This window comes from Ambystoma mexicanum, chromosome 5q (assembly GCF_040938575.1).
Source record: "Ambystoma mexicanum isolate Mex_15411 chromosome 5q, UKY_AmexF1_1, whole genome shotgun sequence".
Taxonomy (NCBI): domain Eukaryota; kingdom Metazoa; phylum Chordata; class Amphibia; order Caudata; family Ambystomatidae; genus Ambystoma; species Ambystoma mexicanum.
Window position 1 is genome coordinate 65,664,303 of NC_090933.1, and position 22,020 is coordinate 65,686,322.

The following is a 22,020-nucleotide window of genomic DNA, read 5'->3' on the forward strand; positions in this document are numbered from 1 at the left end:
GGTAATCGAGATCTTTCTGGACTCTTTGGCCGCAATATGCCTATCGACACAACACTTGGCATGAGGCCATTGTACTGGGGGTGGACTGGAACGGAGAAGGAGAGGGAGATGGGAAAGGAGAGATTTTGCGAGGAGCACTGAACTAAATCAGTTAGTAGTGAGTGCCACACACCCCCAATCGCCGCAGGTTGACCAGGGGCCCCCAGCTAATGGACGACCTGTTATAATGATCCCTAGAAAAGCTAAGGCCAGTGTGCATGGATGTGCCCCAGACATTTCTGTCATGATCCCAGCAAAGGAATACAGATCCCATTTAGAAACACTAGGGAGGCAAGGAATTTCATATCCATCAGTGGGTCAACAGTGGCTTCAAGCCTGGCGCAAAAGGCAATTGCCTCAATCTTAGCATTTCACCCATAGGCTCATTGCACTTACATTGCCTTCCCTACCCTCAACATGGCCGCCGCTAAGTCAATAGTTACCTCACAGTGCATGCTACACCTGTTGCAGAGGGAGCTACTTAAGCCCCGCCTCTGCTGGAGCGCTCGCTTCACGTCTTCTCCGCTGACAGCGGGTAACGCTTCCAGCGATCTCCTGACAGAACGTGTCAATAGAAGAAAACGAGTTCAAAGATATTAATTTCCACAGCAAATCAACAGAATACCAGTAGAATTGTAAAGACTTACCGAACCAAAGCTTTTTCCAAGTTTTTCCTCAGTCCGCTGTTATATTCGTAGTCTCCGCATCTTCTGTCAGAAGTTCTGTCGCAGCCGCAGCATTTCTTCTCCCAACAAACTTCGTTTGCAGTCGCAGTGCCTTCTTCCAAATGTTTTCCTCAGCAGTCCCTGCATCGTCCGAAGGTATTTTCTTCAACAGTTACTCTGAAGACCTGCAAAACAAAGGTATTTATTGAATGAATTAACTTGTAGAAGGAAAGAAAGAAGAAGTTTCATATGTGCTTACCTGAAGTATCAGCAAGGCTTTTCTTCGCTTTATTCTTATCGCACTTGTCTCTGAAGGCAGCTATTACTCTGTTTCGACGAGCTGACGTAATTAAATGTTTCCTCAAAACGAGTATGATTGCAGCCATATCGCAGCATCTGCCCTTTTTTAGGGAACCAAGAACCTGCGAATATTAGAGAAAATGTTAGTAAGAGAGATCTCTCCAACGTAGGGACAACTCAGAATCTGATGAACTGTTTATAATTATATTTTCACCAAAAGACTTATCCAAGATACCTCTAGAAGAGGTTTGGACATCATCCAGTTAAGAATCTGCTGACACCAAAGGCCCCTCAGATTAAAAGTTACCTACCCAACGCGCCCCCGGTAGAATACAGGATGGAGAGCTGCACAAAACATAAGCACAGGTGAGAAGGGAGGGTTTATTCAAAGGTACACTGCATCACAGTTTCTGTTTGTGAATGGGGATTACAATAGTAGTGTTGTTATAATTGTTGTTTCCACAGAATCAGAGCCCAGATAACAGGTCCTCTTACTGAAAAGGCATTACGCTCCCGCGGAGACCTAATGTAAGCGTTACAATTTCTACCTTACAGGTGGCAGGCAGAACTGCCTCTAGGGTTAACAGCATGAGTCGAAAGCAGCGATTTTAAACTGATTTCCTGGAATGTGGTCAGGTTAAATGGCAAAATTATCAACGAGCAATGGGTCACTTTTATTTTTGGTTATATCATCTGCCTACAAGAAACATGGGTTAAGGCTGCTGCAACACTTGGAAATTATGTTAGTTTGCACTAGTGGCAAAAGGTGTAGGTAGAGGGAGATGAAGCAGGGGGTGCTTACTTACATTAGGATGTACCCACTTTGGTCAGCTGAAATGGTGGTGGTTGGCAATGGGTTCGCAGTGGTTGTTCTGTTGAAAACCAGGCCAGGTATAATGGATCTGCTGATGGTGAGTGTGTAGATACCACCAAAAAACTGTCAATCAGGGAATGCTTGTTGTAAGAAAGGTTATGGAGGAACTTCTGGAGCGTGAAATCCCATGTAATGTGTTTATTGTGGGCAACTTCAATGCCAAAACTGGGAGTACCAGCGTGCGAGGATACCTGTAGTCGGGGTAAACTTGGGTCTGTTATAGACTACTGTTTGGTAGAAGGCTATTGCTTTGCAAGTATAATCGGATTTGAGGTGGTAGCCCGCCTGGTTAGTGACTATTTCCCTCTGGTTATGGCTTTAGAGTTTTCTGGACAGGCACTTGCTTTGGGGGAGGCAAATGGTAGGAGGGCATGCCAGCGCCTACCCCATATAAGGCAGGATCAATGGGAGAGGACTCTGAGGGTACCTAGGGTTGTAGACAAGTTGCTAGAGTTCTATGATACCTGATTGAATGGCGTAGCATGTATTAACAGCTACAAAGAATTACTAGAGCTACTAGTTGGAGAAAGCAGGAAACTGCTCCCGAGTAGGATTCAGCCTAAGAGGTCAAACTGTTGGGGTGCAGTTTGGTTCAATCAAGATTCTAGGGACCTGAAATGGAAGATTGATGGGTCAACGAAACATGAAGACATGACCTCTGGTCAATTCTATGCTCTTAAATCTGACTATAGAAAGCTGTTGAAAACTAAGAGGATGTAAACAGTGGGAATGGAGAGCAAGCGGTTTTAAATAATAACTAAAAGCTATTTTGGAGCTTAGTAGAGGGTTTGACACTCCACATAAGACTGATCCTTACTGTATCTCAGGTGACAAGTAGTTGTCCCACTACCCTAACATCTTACGGGAAGTGAGAGGGGAGGGTGTTCTCCTGCATAGTGGCCTGGGTGATGGGGGGAGCCTATAATCTTTACACAGGGGGAGATCCTGAAGTGTATCACTGATCTCAGATTGGGGAAGGCGGTGGGCTCTGACGGTCATCAGTCGGACCTCTTGAATTGGAGTCCTGTTTGGTGGGCCACTATTTTAGGGAAAACTTTTTCATGATATTGCGAACTCTAACTTGGTGTCCCCAGTACTTGGCAGAAAGTTATAATTATCCCCATTTTTAAGAAGCGCACATCTCACATCTCACTTCTCACGACCCCCATTGTTACCACCTAATCTTGCTTCTGGATATTCCAAGTAAGATCTTTAATAAATGTATAAAGAGGAGAGTAGAAGAGAGAGTGGGAAGTCTGCACTGTTACCTACCTCCCAAGCAGGGTTCCTTAGTGGGTTTCAACTATGGACCACTGCTTGGATTGACATATCCTATTTCAGCAGTATTTTGTCGATAAGAGGGGGGTAAACTGCAATGTTCCCACTAAGCTGTGTGCATGCCCAGCTTCCTTCTGGGTGCCGCTCAGAAGATTTTTAGCAGCGCACACAGGCAATTCTCACCTATGCAAAAATATTTAATGAGGCACAAGCCACAGCATTTACCTGACATTTACTTTCTCTTAAAATAACTAACTAGTTGTGATATTCTGGTGTAACGCGTTTACGTTACCCTACTATGAAAGTGTGACCATAAAAACCTAAAAACAAAATGCAGCCACAAGAGGTAAACACTAATAGGAAAAGGTGGCTCCATGAACAGAAAACTCTAACTAAAATATGCTTGCACACATTAACCAACTACTGTTCTCTCCCCGCCCATGACTCCTATGCTTTAGTCTACCACACGCTTACTCTAACCTCTACCCCAAAAAATATATAGATATTATCAGACAACCTTGGCGCTTCTTCTCTTGGCTTTGTGAAAGGTTACCAGACATGTACCTAGATACACTTATTTTATGTTTTTTGTAGAACTTCTTTTATTCATCGTGCCTTATAAAAGTTCCTTTTTGGAAGGCCTTCCAGCGACTACCCTGGCACCCCTGAGATGTGCCCTGCATGCTGCAGCATGTCTCATGAAAGGACTCTGGAAATTCAACCCTGACCCTCCTCTAACTGCACTGGCTCCTGCTGCAAGCCTGTATCATCTTCAAATCCTGTTGCATCATCTACAAGTCTCACCCCGGAATCCCCATGCTACCTCACTGAGAAACTCAGCATCTCCAGAGGATTGCAATCCACCAGAAGTAAGGAAATGTGAAAGCTTGAACTCCGAAGGTGCAGGAATGAAAAAAACTAGGAAGGAAAAAACGAGAGTAAGAACATCCTTCTCTGTCTATGCTCCAAGACTCTGGAACATCCTAATGTCAACATCAGACTTACCCCATTGCTACTAGAGTTCAGGAAAGAGCTCAAGACCTTCATCTTCAAGGAATGGCTCCTCCGTAACACATATGTCCACACACCCGCCACTCCCCACTGTACCCGAGACTCTGATCTGCCACACACTGTCTCCTTCCGTGGTTGCTTGTAGATCCCTTGGTGCAAATTGACTGTTGTTGCCCTCGCCCGTTAGCTACCACTCCTTTTTTCTGTGCTTCCTTCACTTTGTAATTCCCCCTACGACTGCAAAACACTCTGTTGATTCCTGAAGCCAGGTCTGCGTCAATAAATACACTAATAATAAAAGCTTCACCCACACTAACCTTATTATCATCTCAAATATTGGATACTGACTGTAGGTAAAGAGGCTACTTGGATGTATAACCTAATCCCATGCTTCCTATTCTCAGTACATATGTCACACAAACGCTTTGAAGTGATCCCTTGCATGTTAACACATACAACTCAAATATTATTTTGCCCTCTAAGGATTTTGAGAAGACCAATGTCATACTGAGATTCTCCTACTTTAGTATTGCTAACATTACTGTAAGTGGAGAGCAACATTCCAATATCATTTACTTGGCCTGCAAGGGATAATGGGCATGGGCTATGCCAGCTATTACCCATCAATAGTATTAGGGCAATGGATATTCAGACAGTAGAATGATTTTCATACAATCTGCATCCTTTCTAAGTGTTCAGAGTTGCATTGGCCATGGACCTTAATAAATTATATTGTAACTTGATGCTATACAAAAATTACTTCACTTATCAGTTGTATAATCCTGCCCAACAATATAAGGGTGAAATAAGTTGAAAATGATCTTGTGTGCACTGCAAAATAATTGTTTACCTGCAGGTTCATGACATTTTCTTAAAATGAATATAACATCGTGGTGAGGCACTAAATATGTTTTGCTTGCAAAGTATTATGGGGATTCAAATATCCGAATGAGTGTTTCACTGCTACAATCTGTCACGTTTTACAGTGCCCTGTCAACTAGAATTGGAGGCAAACACAGGAGCTGGGGAAGGGTTCAGGTGAAAGGGCAAAGGAGAACACTCCTTGCGGGTGATGAACAAATCAGTAACTTTCAAAAACCAAGTCAGTTGTTTTGGCAGTACAGTATAGTCTAGAAAATGTGTTTGCTTGCTGAAGGAAAGGAAACTATAGTAACAGTCTAGAGAACTGCATGTTCTGTTTCTTTCTATGCTCAGCTGCTGAGGACATATTAATATAAACATGTGTTCTGTGTTTACTGACTGTAGCACCCCCCAGCATCTTGTTTAGTTGATAACAATGAATTACAGAGGGAATCCTAGTTACAGAAGAAGGCTCTCAAGCTGTTGTACCTCTGAGCATTGATGCTGAGCATTGATGCTATTAACCTAAAAGGCATACATTATATGATTAACTTCAACAGGACTCTATAAACCTCAGTAAATCTCTTGTTGAATTTTGTCTAAGCTGTGGTGAGGAAGAGGGGCAAATCTATAGGTTGTGTTATGTGCCTTGTCATTTTACTTCCTATGTCAGGGTTACAAGCAGGGCTCTGATAAGAATTTGCTTCCTACTTAGAGTGAAATGATTTTTCAGGGAGTAAAAAAGTAATAAGATTTGCCAACAGGGATACTTCATGCTTATTATAAGATGTTCTTTGGCCTTAAAATTCATCTTGAGATCAGTCAGACATATTATTTCTATGCCACTGCACTGCTGGTCACTGATTAGCAAAAATATCAGTGGAGCTTTTTGGGCAGAACCCAGGGGTTGGTTCCTATATGTTCATTGTTTCCCATTTTTATTGGGCTAATTTTTTTGTTTTTAAGGATTCATAATGGATGGTGTATATGTCTCTTAGCTGTAAGGCTGGTTTTGAGTAACTCACAGGTCAACATAATGTGGATAGTAAGCCGAAGCCAGAGCATTTTGATCATCATAATCTGTGGTGCAGTTATTCTGATGCAATTATCACCCTTACACACATTATGAGAGGCATGTTCTCAAGGCCCATTAATTACTTCATTAAAGTTGCAGATGAACTCCTATTGGCATGTTTTCTGACGCATTCCTTTTAGTTGCCTTTATTCCATCTGAAAATATTGTATCCAGTCTGATTTTTTATGTCCACATCAGTTATGAAAAGCAGTATTTGTTTTTTTGTAATACATAGGAGTTTTTTTTCCAGTGGCATAAAGCACCCATTTTTCTATGCACAGGAGTACTTTAGCTAGCTACTGTGGCATATCTTGAGGTCTTAACCCAGTTGATGCGTTCTCTTTATAATCACATATAAAATATATTTTTTTATCCTAGGTGTTTGGAACACGTATTGTAAGATGCACCTTTTATGCAGATTAGTAAATAATTGCAGTGGTTTGGAAGTGGCAATCCTTAGCAAACTCTCTTCAGAGATGGTAGCTCACAAACTATGCATGCTCACAAAATGGCTTACCTCACGAGTCAGTTGCTCACATGGAAAAAAAAGTGTGCACAAAAGGCAACCAGTTCCGCACTAAAAGAAAAAATAATTAGAGGGAACATTGGTAAACTGCACGTGGCTTTTTGGACCTTGAGAAGGCAATTGACAAAATGAACAGGGGAATTATATGGCAGAAACTTAGGGACCTGAATATATTGCAGTTGATTCTATGCAGTTACCAAGATACTTCTGCCGTTGTAAGGGTAAATAACCAAGGTTGGCTAGCAAAGGAATTGCATACAAACCAAGGAGTTAAACAGGGTTGGTCCCTGGCTCCATTTCTGTTCCTCCTATTTTTAGCCGACTTTAACTCTGCAGAAGTCAGTTGTAGGACCAATACGCACCAATTTGGGTGCAGGTCGTTCGAGGCGCTGTTATATGCTGATGATACAGCTCTGGTCGATCTAACCCCCCTGGGGCTACAAGTTGGTCTTGACTATGCCACTGAGTATTTTAAGGCTAATAAGCTAACCTTTAATAGGGATAAAACAATGATGATAGTTTTTAGTAATTGCAGGAAGAAGGTAGACTATTCATGATATCTCATGGTGAGAATATCGAGGTTGTGGACTCATTTTGTTATCTGCGGCTGACCGCTGACAGTAATGGGAAGTGGGGAATGCATTTGGACTTGGTATGTCTAAAGGCCAGGTCCAGGTTAAATGGGCTAATTAGATTATACTATAAATTTGGTGGGCGCATGCTAGGTAAAGCGATAGAGGTCTACAAGTGTAAGGTGGGAAATATGCTACTGTATGGCAGTGAAATCTGGGTGTGTTCTAACTGTGACAAGCTGGAGGTTGCTCAAAATAAAATTATGAAAAGGGTGAAGGGTCTCCCAATGGGAACTTCACAAGGATAGCCACACAGGCTAAATGAGACAAGGCACCTTCTTTTCAAAGGTTCTGCAGGAACCCCTGAAAAACGACAATATTCAGAACCTGTTATCGGAGTAGGCAGATTCCGGTTTCTGTTTAAAGTTTAAGTGGTTTCGGGAGGGTTTTAACATACTGTTTACAGCAGGGATTGAGTCCATGACCTCAGCAAGAGACCTGAGCCTGACAGAGATAAAATCAAAGGTTAAAGAGGGGATACTTAGTAGGGACCTGATACAGGAATGGAATGCAGTTCAGGCCTTGGGCTCTCTGAATCTGCTTTCGGCTATGAGATTTAATGCCAAGCGGGGGGGGGGGAGTGTGTGTAGTAGTCCCTCGCCTAACCGTAGTTAGTTAGTGCATTTAAACATGTTACCATTAAAAGCCTGCACCAATCGGGGACTAGGAGACTCATATAAACTCATATAGAAACGGTACATGTGGGCTAATATTAAGCATTTTTTGCTAATATGTAGGTGGTACCTAGATTTGCGAATAGATCTGTTAAGGCCCTTCTTCTTGGAAAATCAGATACGGGATTGCAAAGCGGCATTGTATTTTATTTGGAACTGTCTGGAACTTGACTTCATTTTTAACTTGGGTACTTACGTGAGCAAGGCTCTGATAAGACGTTTGAAAAAAAGTTTTAGATTGAAATTGAAGTGGGGAGAATTCTCTTTTTAACAACGTGTTTCTAATTTATTTTAAATTTTGTATAACTTTTTGTTCTTGTTATGCTGTGTTTGATTATGTATGTTAATGGAGAAATCCAATCAAAACAGTTTAATCACTCACTCATATCCAGTCTCAATAACTTCTACAGATTCAATAACTAAACAGCACCTCAGGCACTTCATATCCTATTAACAACTACCCACCAAACAATAAAGACTCAATCAAAAAGTAAATACAGAGGAGCTCACCTTTTCTCCTCATGTAATCGTCTTCCATTGTTCATTCTAACAAGTGAGGTGACAGTGTTTTGTACTATCATTATACAATGTACAACTATATGGAATGCCTAAAAGAAAATTATCCCACAGAGGAAGAAATATGGAAGGAGGATACTTAAGCGAAAGAGCAACAAGAATATACAAGAATAATAATGTTACTTGGATGGACTTGCAAGAAACTCCACCCCCTCCCCACCCCCTTCCATCCTCTTTCCTCCTTCCCAATTCTCCATCTCCCCCATGCCTGCAATCTTGGCATACACTTTGACTCTAACCTCTCCTTTACTCACCATATCTCTCTTACCTCCAGTGCCTGTCGCTTTCATCTCTACAATATTCGCAAAATCCGACCTTTCCTCGCCTTTCACGCCACTAAACTCCTTATCTCTTCTTTAATCTTCTCTTGACTTTTCTACTGCTCTGACTCCTCTTCGGTCTCCCTTCGACACATCTAACACCCTTAAATCCATATACCACTCTGCCATCCACTCTCTCTGCGTTCTCTCTCTTCACGATTCCATTTCTTCCTCCCTCTCCTCACTGGGCTAGCTCTCCTTCCACTCCCAACTCAAATTCAACTTCCTCTGTCTTGTCTTTAAATCTCTCTACAGTCTTGCTCCACCTTACCTTTCCTCCCTCCTCTCATTTTACTCCCCCTCTCGCCCACTTCGCTCTGCCGATCATTTCCTACTCACTGTTCCACCCGCTCCCTGTGCCCCATCCCGCTTCCGTTCCTTCCAACTCCTTGCTCCTTTTCACTGGAACTGCCTCCCTCTCCCTATCTGCCGCCACCACCTCCTACTCATCCTTCCGCTCTTCCTTAAAATCCTACTTTCTTCAATCGCCATCCTGACACCTCTCTACTTTCCTCACTCTTAACTGCCCCTTCCTGCGCACATTTATTCTTACTTTTCATGGTAAATTGTTCTGTATATTGTTCTCAGTTACTTGATTCACGACTTGTTGTGTATTTCTTGAAATGTATTCTCTGTTCTTCATGTAAAGCGCTTTGGCTTAAGGCGCTATATAAAATGTAATAAACACAAATACAAAATCAATTATCCCATCAGAGAAGAATACAGATAGCTGAAGGTACTTCATTGTGGAGGTGTATGAAAGGTTATGACAAGTATAAGCAAACAAACCTTAACGCTAAGACACCTGTATACAAAAAGGGAAATACTTGCATATAAATAAGGTTGATTTAAAAATGTATTTTAAACAGCATATTACTGAAAATGTAAAAAATACATCAAGAATTAACTGTCACTTAACCTAACTAGGTGAGAATAGTGACAATATAAGCCATCTGCTATGAATAGTAACTATATCTGACACACATAACACTACAAATAAACTTTAAATATGTACATTTTTACTGATACTTTCACATCAGCCACACACTCACCATGTGCACAGTGTGAGCTCTGCACCCAAAATGAAAAAAACTGGACAAAATGGTGGCTTTTATATTTTCCAAAGTCAATAGCATAAACAGAGGACTACATAGTAAACAAACTATTGCAGCCAATCACAGACATGTATTCACTTCCAACATTAACACCAACTAATTCCAAACAACAAAACACACACATCATCCATACCCTACTCTAACTATTACTAGAAATTCAAATTTGGACTCATTTTCCTGGAAACAGAGAAAGACTGCAGATATCATGTCTGGTTTAAAAACTGTGTGGCGGATTGGATATAGTTGGTTGTTCTGGTTACTGGCTTTTTAAATATTAACATTGACCTAGGTTTGAGTTATTTTACAATTAAATGGTTTGTATTTTGGGGAATGTGTTGGTTCCAAGTATTTCCTAAATTGTTCACTCTGAGAAGTACAGGGCAGCCAGACATCATACTAATTCATTGTGGAGGTAGTGATTTTGGTAATTTATGAGATGTGTTCCTTGCTTTAATGGTCAAACAAGACTTGGAAAAACTAATTAACTTTTTCCTCACACCATTTTGATCTTTTCCAATCTGATTCAGAGGCAAAAAGGGAGATGGACCACCAGATTTCATGGTAAAATTGAAGAATCACAGAGAAATGTAAATAAGTTAGTTCCAGCTTTCATGAAAGGCCTCAACCAATTATGAATATCAAACAACATACAGTTCTACATGACTAATTTGTATAGATATAACAGAGCACATTTAACTAATGAAGGAAATGCAGTGTACCTTCATAACATCAAAGCAGTACTCCAAATGTCTTAAAATACTACACTCAGTGTACCCCAAAACAGTCATTTTAAGGACTAATTTTTACATATAAATACAGACATATAATGAAATAACATCTAAAAATATATATTTTTTATAAATATTTGTTCATAGTCGTGGCTATTCTACTCCTACCTTTAAACAGACCCATTATAGCCGTGGGTATGTGTACATTTATTCCATGCATTAAAAAACACATATTGCAAAGGTTTCAAACTTAAATTGCACACGACTTAAGGTGAGAACATTGAATCAGAAAGACATGTAAAATGCTTTGGTGTAACATCCATAAATTAATATGATTACTGCACAAAAGAAATATACATATCGCCATGGTTAAGAGGGCCATTTATGCCTGCGGATATGCAACCCACCAAAATGCACGGCGTGCCATTGGGCTGTGTATAGCTGTGCCAGCACATGCCAATATAGCCATGGGTGCCTAGTGCTGCCATAGATGCGGATACGCACCCTGTTTGTTGCTGTTATTAGGCACGTATGAGGTTAGACCAATCACATCACTATGTGTGTAGCCGTGGGTATTCAGAAAATGTTTTTATTGAAATGTATATATGTGTATATGAAATACTCCTTATATATTATATTTAGAAATATGTACAATATAAAAGAAAATGGCAGAACAATACAGAAACATGAATACTTACTGAATCAATAACCGTTCCAAATGCCTACCATGGACTCACACTTAGATACAATGAATGAAAGTCATAATATTTATGAACACAATGCATGTGAAAAAAAGTATAATTTCCAATCGTCTCTCTAAAAAAAAAAACTCTTCCAAAATAGATAACAATCCCAAATGCCTACCAAGTGACTGGCCATGGCCAGTGATTTTTCACCCATGATGTCACTGTAGCTGTAACAATTGCTTTAAAAATAAATAAAACACAAACACCCAAAAATCCATAGCCGCGGGTACCAAACTACACATACCCTCGGCTATGTATGTATGTTTTATTATAATAATAAAACATACACAAAACTGATACAAATAAAAATATCATACACAGTAAACGCTTAGTATCATTTACTTCTACAAATAATATTAACATCTACACAACATTTATAGTCATTACACTGTGGTGCATAAACAATGCAAACATTTGATATGTGTGCTAAATTACATTTTGTGAACACAAATTGTGAATACGAACAAAAGCAGCACAAATGTAATTCACACTAAAGACATGAATAAAAAATAGTAACATTTGTATTCATAACAAACACATATTCACACAACACATTATATTACTGTAACTATAAAGCATTTTAGAGCAGAAGCAAAGTATTGCAAAACAAAAACAGGGTGAGTTAAGGTTATCATGATATTTGATTTAAATATATATTTTTAATTAAATAATACAATTTATTATGTTGGTACCTTAACTTTTTTATTAAAAATTTCAAATCACTGAAAAGTACATTAAGTGTTCAGCTAAACGTAATGTTAAAAGAAAGTATAACATATTTTTGTAATACAAAATTAATAACACAATTAAATTATAATATACAAAAGCATACTTCATCCCAAAAATTGCAATGAATAAAATACACAGAATATTTTAAAAAATAAATCTGCAATAACAAAATATACATACGCATTTAAGTCTTATACTTTACATACACAATATAAATGAACAAATAACTTTATAATTTAGTAAAAATACAAACATTAACAAGGTACATGTCATCATTGTAAATACATAAAATTTACCAAACAGAACATTATAATAATAAAACATACATAAAACCAATACAAAATTACAATATCATATACAGTAAAAGCTTAGTAACATTTACTTCTATAAATAATCATAACAACTACACAACATTTATAGTCATTACACTGTGGTGTGTAAACAATGCAAACATTTAATAAGCTAAATTAAATTTTGTGAATGCAAATTGTAAATACTAACAAAAGCATCACACATATATTACACATTAAAGACATGAATACATAACAACAGTAACATGTGTATTCATAACAAACATATTCACACAACACATTATATTACTGTGACTATAAAGCATTTTAGAGCGAAAGCAAAGTATTGCAAAGCAAAAACAGGGTGAGTTAAGGTTACCATGATATTTGATTTAAATATATATTTTGAATTCATTAATACAGTTCATCATGTTGTTACCTTAACTTAGTTATTTCTGATGTTTGTAGACTTGACGTTGTTGTTGGTTTAACCTTAATTCATTTATAATATATATATATATATATATATATATATATATATATATATATATATATATAATATATATATCAAATGTCAAATCATTCAAAAGTACATTAGGTCTACAGCTAAACTCAATGTTAAAAGAAAGTATAACATATTTATGTAATATAAAAAATATTGCATAATAAAAAACATAAATTATAATATACAGAAGCATAATTCATCCCAAAAATTACAATGAAAAAAATACACAGAATATTTTTTAAATAAAATCTGCAATAAAAAAATTACATATGCATTTAAGTCTTATACTTTACATACACAATATCAATTAACAAATAACGTAATAAATTAATAAAAATACAAACATTAACAAGGTACCCGTCATCATTGTAAATACACATCATTTACCAAACAGAACATTATAATAAAAAAACATACACAAAACCAATACAATATAAAAAAATATCATATACAGTAAATGCTTAGTAACATTTACTTCTACAAATAATATTAACATCTACACAACATTTATAGTCATTACACTGTGGTGTGTAAACAATGCAAACATTTAATATGTGTGCTAAATAAAATAGTGTGAATGCAAATTGTAAATACTAACATAAGCAGCACACATGTATTGCACATTAAAGGCATGAAAACATAAAAACAGTAACATTTGTATTCATAACAAACACCTATTCACACAACACATTACATTACTGTGATTATAAAGCATTTTAGAGCAAATGCAAAGTATTGCAAAACAAAAACAGGGTGAGTTAAGGTTACCATGATATTTGATATGAATATATTTTTAATATATTAATACCGTTTTATGTTATCTTAACTTCATTTTTTCTGATGTTTGTAGACTTCATGTTTGTGTTGGTTTAACCTTAATTCTTTTGTAATATATATATATATATATATATATATATATATATATATATATATATATATATATATATGTACGTATATATAAATATATATTTGATTTTTACAAAAGAATGAAGGTCAAACCAACAAAAACTTGAAATCAACAAACATCAGACATAAAACCTGCAATTTATTATTTCTCATGTTTTGTTGCTTTAACCATAATTCTTTTGTACAAATAAAATATATATACATATATAAATCCTCACAGCAAGCGCTTCTCTTGGCAGCGCTCTGCCTCTTAGCGGGTGCACCTGGGTGGTTATAGAAACAAACCACTTATATAAACACACACAAAACGTGATTACTGAAACTGAAATTGTCAAACCAATGCAATGGCATATCAGTACTTCAACAATCAACTGAAATAACCAGGGCACACGGTCTTGCGCTAAAAACACTTGTGAAGTTTATTGTAACACCATTGTGTAGTTGTCAAAGTTCAATCGTAGAAATAGACACAGACTTACTAAGGAAGCTAGAAGTCCTGGAGTATTCACTGCATGCTCACCACACGTTCTGAGGAGGTGGGGCAAATTCAGAAGCAACATCTGGACAGGGCATGACAACATGCTCTACCAGGGGTCAGAAAACCAAATCAAAGGGATGAAGAATTGAAGGTTAAAGTCTTCAACATCTCAAATAAACAATTGACGCCATCTGAAATATCCACATTGAAACTAGGTCTCTCCTTTTGCCCGGATCAAAAATGTGACCTAGTACAAACAAGAATGGACTTGTTCAAATTCCCCCGCAAGCTGAAATTGAGGAAATGTTTCCGTCCGAAGCAGCATGAAATCATCAAAGCCTCGGACATACTGATTGCTAACCCTCTCACTGTTAGAGATCTGGAAAGCCTAATTTCTTTGGACTCCCTGACTAATGATGACCTTCAAGATGCTGAAACAATTGAGAATAGAGAAATGCTCACCCAATATGGGATTGAAACTGACTCTCCATTGGAGAGTGAACTCTAATTGAAATTAATCTTTTGTTCAAACATCAATGTGACTAAAATTGAAGTGTTTGAGGAGTTGGTTGGGAAAAATCTCAGAATTCTGGCGACCAAAAAACATTCATTCACCTCCAGTCTTCCCCCTGAACAGATAAAAATGCTACAGAACTTCAGACAAGATGATACTATTATCATCAGACAAGCTGACAAAGGAGGAGGTGTAGTAATATGGGACAGAAATCTCTACATGCAAGAAGCAGCACGACAATTAGAAGACGAGTGCTATGAAATCTGCAAATAGAGTGATTGGAAAATACTAAAAAGGAATTTGATTAACTTCGCAAACAATGGAACTATTTGAACATCATAGATTGGGAGAAAATGACATTTCTAATAAACAACTATCCCACTACTACCATTCTATATTTTGTTCCAAAAATACACAAGAGTACCGGTAATCCACCAGGTAGACCTATTATATCTTCCAGGGGATCTCTCCTGCAAAATACCTTGAAATACAGTGATCTCTTCCTTCAGCCTTTTGTCAAAGATCTAAGCTCATACATCAGAGGCACTGGAGACCTATTGGAGTTTTCATGGGAAGAGGACTTTATTCTGGTATCTCTTGATGTTACGTCCCTCTATACTAGCATCATACACCAAAAAGGACTTAAAGCATGCAAATATTTTCTCTATATGAAATCCATCAGCTACAAACAGCACAATGAGATGATCCTGAGCATGCTTAATTTCTGTTTAGAACATAACATATTTCTATTTGAGGATCAAATCTATAGACAGAAATGTGGTACAGCCATGGGTTCATGTGTAGCACCCACCTACGCAAACCTGTACATGGGATGGTAGGAATTGACAGAAGCCTGGGCCAAAAAATATGACAGTTACAAAGCACAAATCATATGCTGGTACCGTTTCATTGACGACCTCTTTATTATCTGGAAGGGGACATCAGAGTCACTGGAAGATTATATCTACAAACTGAATCATAATTCGTTGAATCTTCATCTTACAATGACAAAGAGTAAAAAAGAATGAATCTTCCTTGGTGTAGTGCTGTTTCCAGACAGAGGATACCTATAAAGCAAACTATAAAGGAAACCTAAAGCTTTGAACTCCTTACTACATGCTATCAGCCATCATCCTAAAATTCTTATCAAAAATATACCCTATGGGGAATTCCTTAGGGCTAAGAGGAATTGCTCTAAGGAACAGGATTTTCAGAAAGAATGCAAGAAGATCAACAAGCGATTTAAAGCCTGAGGTTATAACACCAAAGACATAGAAATGACAATGGAAAAAAAACAAAAAAGAGACAATAATTGGAGAGACAATACGATATGGCAAAGATAATATCTGTCCGTGTGATGTGATGTATATTGGCTCCACTATATTCCATTTGAAGCTAATCGTACTGCAACATTATAGAGCCATAAAAAACAACGATATAAGCTACCCTTTGGCAATACACTTTGAGGAAAAGCACAACAGCAATCCCACATTATTGAGGTTCACAGCACTTGCCCATATCCCAGAACATAGAAGAAAGGGCAACAGAGAATGACACTTGAGACAGTTGAAATGCAAACTTATCATTACATTCAGAACTCTTAAGCCGGAGGGTCATAACACAGACGAAGAACTGGCAGTACACCTACTACACAACTGAACGCTTTAACCTGTGAACCATCAACATGGAATAATGGGTGTAAGCGAAAAGCCACATCATCTAATAACCATTGCAGAACTAGCTCTCCAACTGGAATCAACAGTATCCATCCATATAGTGCCCACTGGGGCCAGACATTGAAGAGACTATTCCATGGCAACCGACTATGGTTCTATTGCATACACATAATATAAATAGATCTTTATGTGTTATTTTCCCTTAGTACATAGAACATGTCTGAGTATTTTAGTAAATGTCATATTGATGCGGTACAACCACACAGTAATTTTTGCTTTCATTTTAGTCCTGGATATGTACCACCCCTACCTTATGTGCTTAGCTGATGATTAGATGATTTAGCAATGTAGTTTAATTTAATAACCTCAGGCTTTATTATGATCAAAATCAAATTGGGACTAAGTGGTCAACCTCCCACTGCTGATACTTTATTGAAAGGTACATTAAAAAGACGAGAATTACAGTATACTTTAATGCAACAGCAATACGCTCCAAAATGGCGCCTTTCATAGTATCAAATGCAGCGCTATATACCAAGCGGTCACATGACCAATTTGTTACAATAGAGAGGAGGTTGGTCCAGACAATCCCCTTACACTTCATAAACACTTGCCTGAACAAATTAAGGTGATTGCACCTGACGAGGTCCCGGCTTTGGGGACGGAACGCGTGGTGAGCACTGAATGTATACTTCAGGACTTCTAGCTTCCTTAGTAAGTCTGTGTCTGTTTCTAGGATTGAACTTTGACAACTACACAATGGTGTTACAATAAACTTCACAAGTGTTTTTTTAGAGCAAGACCGTGTGCCCTGGTTATTTCTGTTGATTGTTTGAAATACTGATATGCCATTGCATTGGTTTGACAACTTCAGTTTCAGTAATCACATTTTGTGTGTGTGTATAAATATATTACATGGACGCGGTAGTGTCCATGTAGTTATGGTTAAGTTGGTGTTTTCATAGGAAGAGCATTTTTTGGGTGGCTTATAACTTCGCTCCCTCTGGACGAATCCTCACCAAACTTTGCAAAAAAAGTATATGGCCCATTCTGAATTTTTTTGCAAAGTTTGGAGAAGTTTGGTCCGGGGAGGCAAAGTTATAGGGGGGGTCCCACAACTTTAGTTTTTTTCCCATAGACATATATATATCAAAACGAAGAAAAAGTGAAAGCAGGATACAGCTTTCTGGACGGCACTCTCCTCAGTGGAAAAATTCACCCAGATACGTTAAAAAAGGATCTCCATCAAACGTCCTTTATTGAACAGATATAGTGGAGAAGTTGCTCAGGAGAGAACAAAACAACTACGCGTTTCACCCTTATGGGCTTCGTCTGTGTACATATATACACATTCTTATATATATAAATGCGGTGGTTCCACAGCCCTGGTTCCCTCACAGGTACAGCGGTTCCTCCTTCTGCTTGCCGCCGGGTACCTGTTTCTCCCACTGTGGTCCTCGTGTCTCAGCGGCGTGTTCCGCTGGGGCGCATCTCTTATCTGGCCAGCACCCCGATCTCCATCGGTCTCTGTTCACCGCATGGCAGCTCCCTCCACCTCGCGATTTCTGCAAGGAGGATCAGAACACAAGAGAAGTGCTTCCACACTCTTTTTATCTTTGGCCGGCTTGTGTGGTTGAGAGCTAGTATGTTTGCTTTAGTTCCGCGGCTCATCAATCCTCTTCTCTTCCTCATTGTGCCAGTATATATAGAGCCGTAGCTTCCAAAGTTTTCCTTACAGTTCCTCGTCACAGTATAGTTTTTCTCATACTCATAGACAGGTCTACTCTGCATAAAGTAACTATGAGTAAAAAGAGGAGGTAAAGAGGATGGGAGTGTTTTGGCCCTAACAGTGTGAGGGGAATACATTTTTAGGGGTAGAGTGTTAGTTGTTATACTGCGTTCTCCCATGATAGTCTTCCCTTACTCCACAGAGGGGGTCCCCTTCCATGGTGTCCTCCCACTCAGTACCACCCCAGGAGGACTATTGGGTAGCGGCTTCACCTCCCTGGCCTCACGGGACGGGTGCCCCCATAGGGAAGAAGTGATGACACCAAGGGATTCGTCACAATCCAGGGTGTGCTCTCCAACCGGGAACCCTTCCACGTGTGCGTGACCGGCAGAAATAGCTGAATGGGTTGTGTTGATCATCCAGTATGCCTTGCCCTGGGCTGCTATGGCGGCTAGAAAATATATCACATGGACAACAACTGTACTATCGGATGCACGTCCCTAGCCCCATAGCAGCTATGCCACTTGCCCTTAGCAATTCTATGAGAAATCTTGGTTTCCTGAGCCCAGGACTCCCCGATGAACCATTCAGACTTTTCCGAAAGGCCTGGCGAGGACCAGGTTCTCTGGAAATCATCCACGCTATGAGGCTCAAATTGCGTAGCTACACCAACCGATGTAGTTCGCCTGCTGGGCCCCGCAACAACACCTCGTCTTGCGGAAACTGCATGGGAAGCTCGCAGGACATCTCTAAGAGGTTTGGAAACCATGCTTGACCTTTTCAGTCTGGTGTGATGATTACCAGTCTTGCTTTCTGCCTCCTTGCTTTCGCCAGTGTCCTTGCTATCATGGCAAATGACGGGAAGGCATATTCTGTATGGGACCTCCATTCCTGAACGAAAGCGTCCTTCACTTCCGGATCAGGCCTACAGTTGTAGAAGCCTGGGAGCTGTTTGTTCAGCCTGGACGCGAACAGGTCCATCTGGCAGGGGCCCCACCGAGCCATCATCTCGTGGAATACCACTGGGTCCAGCTGCCAATCGCTAGAGTCCCTGAGATATCTCAAGTTCGAGTCAGCGACTTGGTTCTGCTGTCCGTGGATGTATTCTGCCATCACACTTACGTTGTTCTGCAGGCACAAGTAATATCGAGAGGCAGGCTCTCATCGGCTCTAATCTCGCTCTAGTGGGCTGTGTTATCAATTGTCTGAGCTGACTGCCACTTCAGCTCTGGGCGCGCCACACAAATCTCAATGGTTTTTGATGAAACTGTGAGAGTCTGCACATTGGCTTCCTGTCTCCCGCAGTTGCTTCCTTTCCGAGGAGGTCACTCCAGTCAGGGAGTACTGCTGCACAATTCACTGAAAAACACTTATTGCTAGTGATTGGGCGTTCTGCTACCATGCATGCCAACATTCTGAAGGACCTGAGAGGGAGTACTCGTCAGACAAATCGGGCGAAATGAATTTACCTACAGGAATGCATTACAGTTAAACTTATTCTATGCGAGAGAAAGTGAAAAATAGCTATATTTTCCATTGAAAAATAAGGAGTCTCATGCCTAAATCGAGAGGTTTGTCATGGATGCGCTACACTCGCTGCACTTTTTATACCATATTAAACCCACAATTATAACAGTAAAAAATGTAAGTAAATAAAGCACTCATCTGTTCTGCTCTCTGAGCAGCAAAGAAAGAGACATGGTTTCCAATTTAGGTACATTATATGCAACGAGGACTGTGATTGGGGGAAATTGTCTCATGTTTTCTGGTTAAACTCAGCGCTGGCCAAAGGGCCAGCTTTCGCCGGATCCGAGATCAGGCATCAGATCTCTAGCTGGAACTCAGGATCCGGCTTGGCTCTGCCTCAGCCCTGACAAACAACCCACCCAACGTCACGTGAGAGATTTTTCGGTGCGCCCCCATCCCCGCACTGAAAAAACGTTTCTCCAAGTCCCTGGGTTCACTAATTCACTGTCAATTAGTCAAAAGAGGGACAGGAAGAAAAGTTTTGCTGTGCCTGATAAAGAATTATGCAGCGCTGGGCCACACACAATACAAGAACAGTAGGGGACTCAATTGACAGGAACAAACACACACAACTGCGTCCCCTGCTGTTCTGGTTTTGTGTGTGGCCGGGTGTGTTGCTCTTCACCAATAGTAAATAATGGGCGCTTTGCCTCGAGCCCAGGTGACTATCATGCAAACTTAAGTATCAGTCTTACACTTAAGTTTCCATGACAGTGAGCCGGTGGCAAAGCACCCTTTGATGTTCACCTGCAGCTCTGGGCCCTGCACCAGCTCCCTCGTTGCTGAAGGCAGTGGGAGGGTCAGAGGGAGTGCAGTGCCCCCACTGGTACCATCCGCGGAGGGCCAGAAGGGCTGGGAATTCACATGCCTGTCTTGCTACTCTGAAGGCCCAGCAGCGCTGGGAAATTAGATCACCTGTGTCTGTGAGTCAACTGTTAGTCTGGTGTTTCTGAAAGGGAGCAGTGCTGAAGGAGGGGTTAAAATGATATGCTTGTCAAACTGCTTAATGTATTTGTTCTGCTAACAGCAGTTATTAGGAAATTAAACAGTAGGTTCATGGGTGCCAACTTTTGATTTTCACTGCAGGGACAGAAATACTCCCGCCATGAATATATGAAAGCGACCATCCCAACCCATGCCCTGGCCAAACACATTTTATAGTACTTGTTTTTTATAAGCAAGTGCAAAAATTCATACAATTAGCAACTTGTTAATACTCAACAACGATCACTCAACCTGCTGAGCTAACCTGCTATGCTTCTACTGTAGAGCTGTTTATGGATTCCTTAATGTAATAAAAAATCACTACATTAACAACAGTATTATGGGTGCAGCACTGCCATGGTATTTGAATCGGAACTGATGTCATCACTCGCAACTCACCCGCTTTCAGCGGGTGTCACCCGCAAAAAGCATCCAGACACCCGCCCGCCCGCTCATTTGTTTCACCTGCCTTGGAGCCACAGACTCTTTTGCATACCTCCACAGGCTCAGTTTTACTAAAGGAGCCAGTGCAGCGGGCTGTGGGCACAGAAGAAAGCCAAAGGGAAATGTAGGGAACAGACACACAGACTCAAGTCTACCGAGAGCACTGATAAGCTTCAACTTTCTATGTTGTGTTTATTTAGCCTCATGTGAGACAGTATGTTTTAGTTTATAAATATAATACGATTAATTTGTAACAAAAACGTCATCCTCCTTACAATCAGCTGTCTCACTTGCTAAGCCCCCTTTACGCCCATTCACTTCAAGGGGCTCTGACTCCACCTCAAAACAAATCAAGTGTTTTCACCCACCTTTATGTCAAAAAAGGTTGAGAGCTATGTGATGTGCAGTGTAGAGTTTGGAAAGAAGCAGCATGATAGATATGGCACCATTTTAAAACTTTTATTTTGAACATTTCCTTTGAGCAGAGTTCAACTGCAGGCTCCGCCCCCTCCTCCAAACTCCACCACCACGACAACCCTTGTGGGATCCCCCTTCACATTTTTGCAATTTCCACCATTGGTTAAACTACTGACTTCTCCTGGGTTTCCAGGGAAATGTAGTTTAGTTTAAAAGTGTTGAGTTGTTTTTTCAAGGATACTGTTCTCTGACATTGCAGAGAGATACGCATAAAACCAGCCTCAATCCGGTCTTGTCACCGAATTTGAACCATGAGCATCTTGTTCTGTGCTGCAAAAATGCAATCTCTTCAGCGTTACACAAATAGTTCGGTGTATTTGCTAATTTAAGTCGATGGGGGC

The 22,020-nt window shown here is 39.8% G+C and overlaps 1 long non-coding RNA gene across 1 annotated transcript; it reads right to left on the bottom strand.

Annotated features, from left to right (window-relative positions):
* Window positions 1-632: 632 nt before the first annotated feature.
* LOC138498549 (uncharacterized) lies at window positions 633-21,639 on the bottom strand. Its single transcript, XR_011278739.1, has 3 exons — window positions 21,571-21,639; window positions 964-1,126; window positions 633-889 (listed from the first exon to the last, which is right to left on the bottom strand). It is a non-coding gene; the product is annotated as an uncharacterized lncRNA (long non-coding RNA).
* Between the last annotated feature and the right edge of the window lie 381 nt (window positions 21,640-22,020).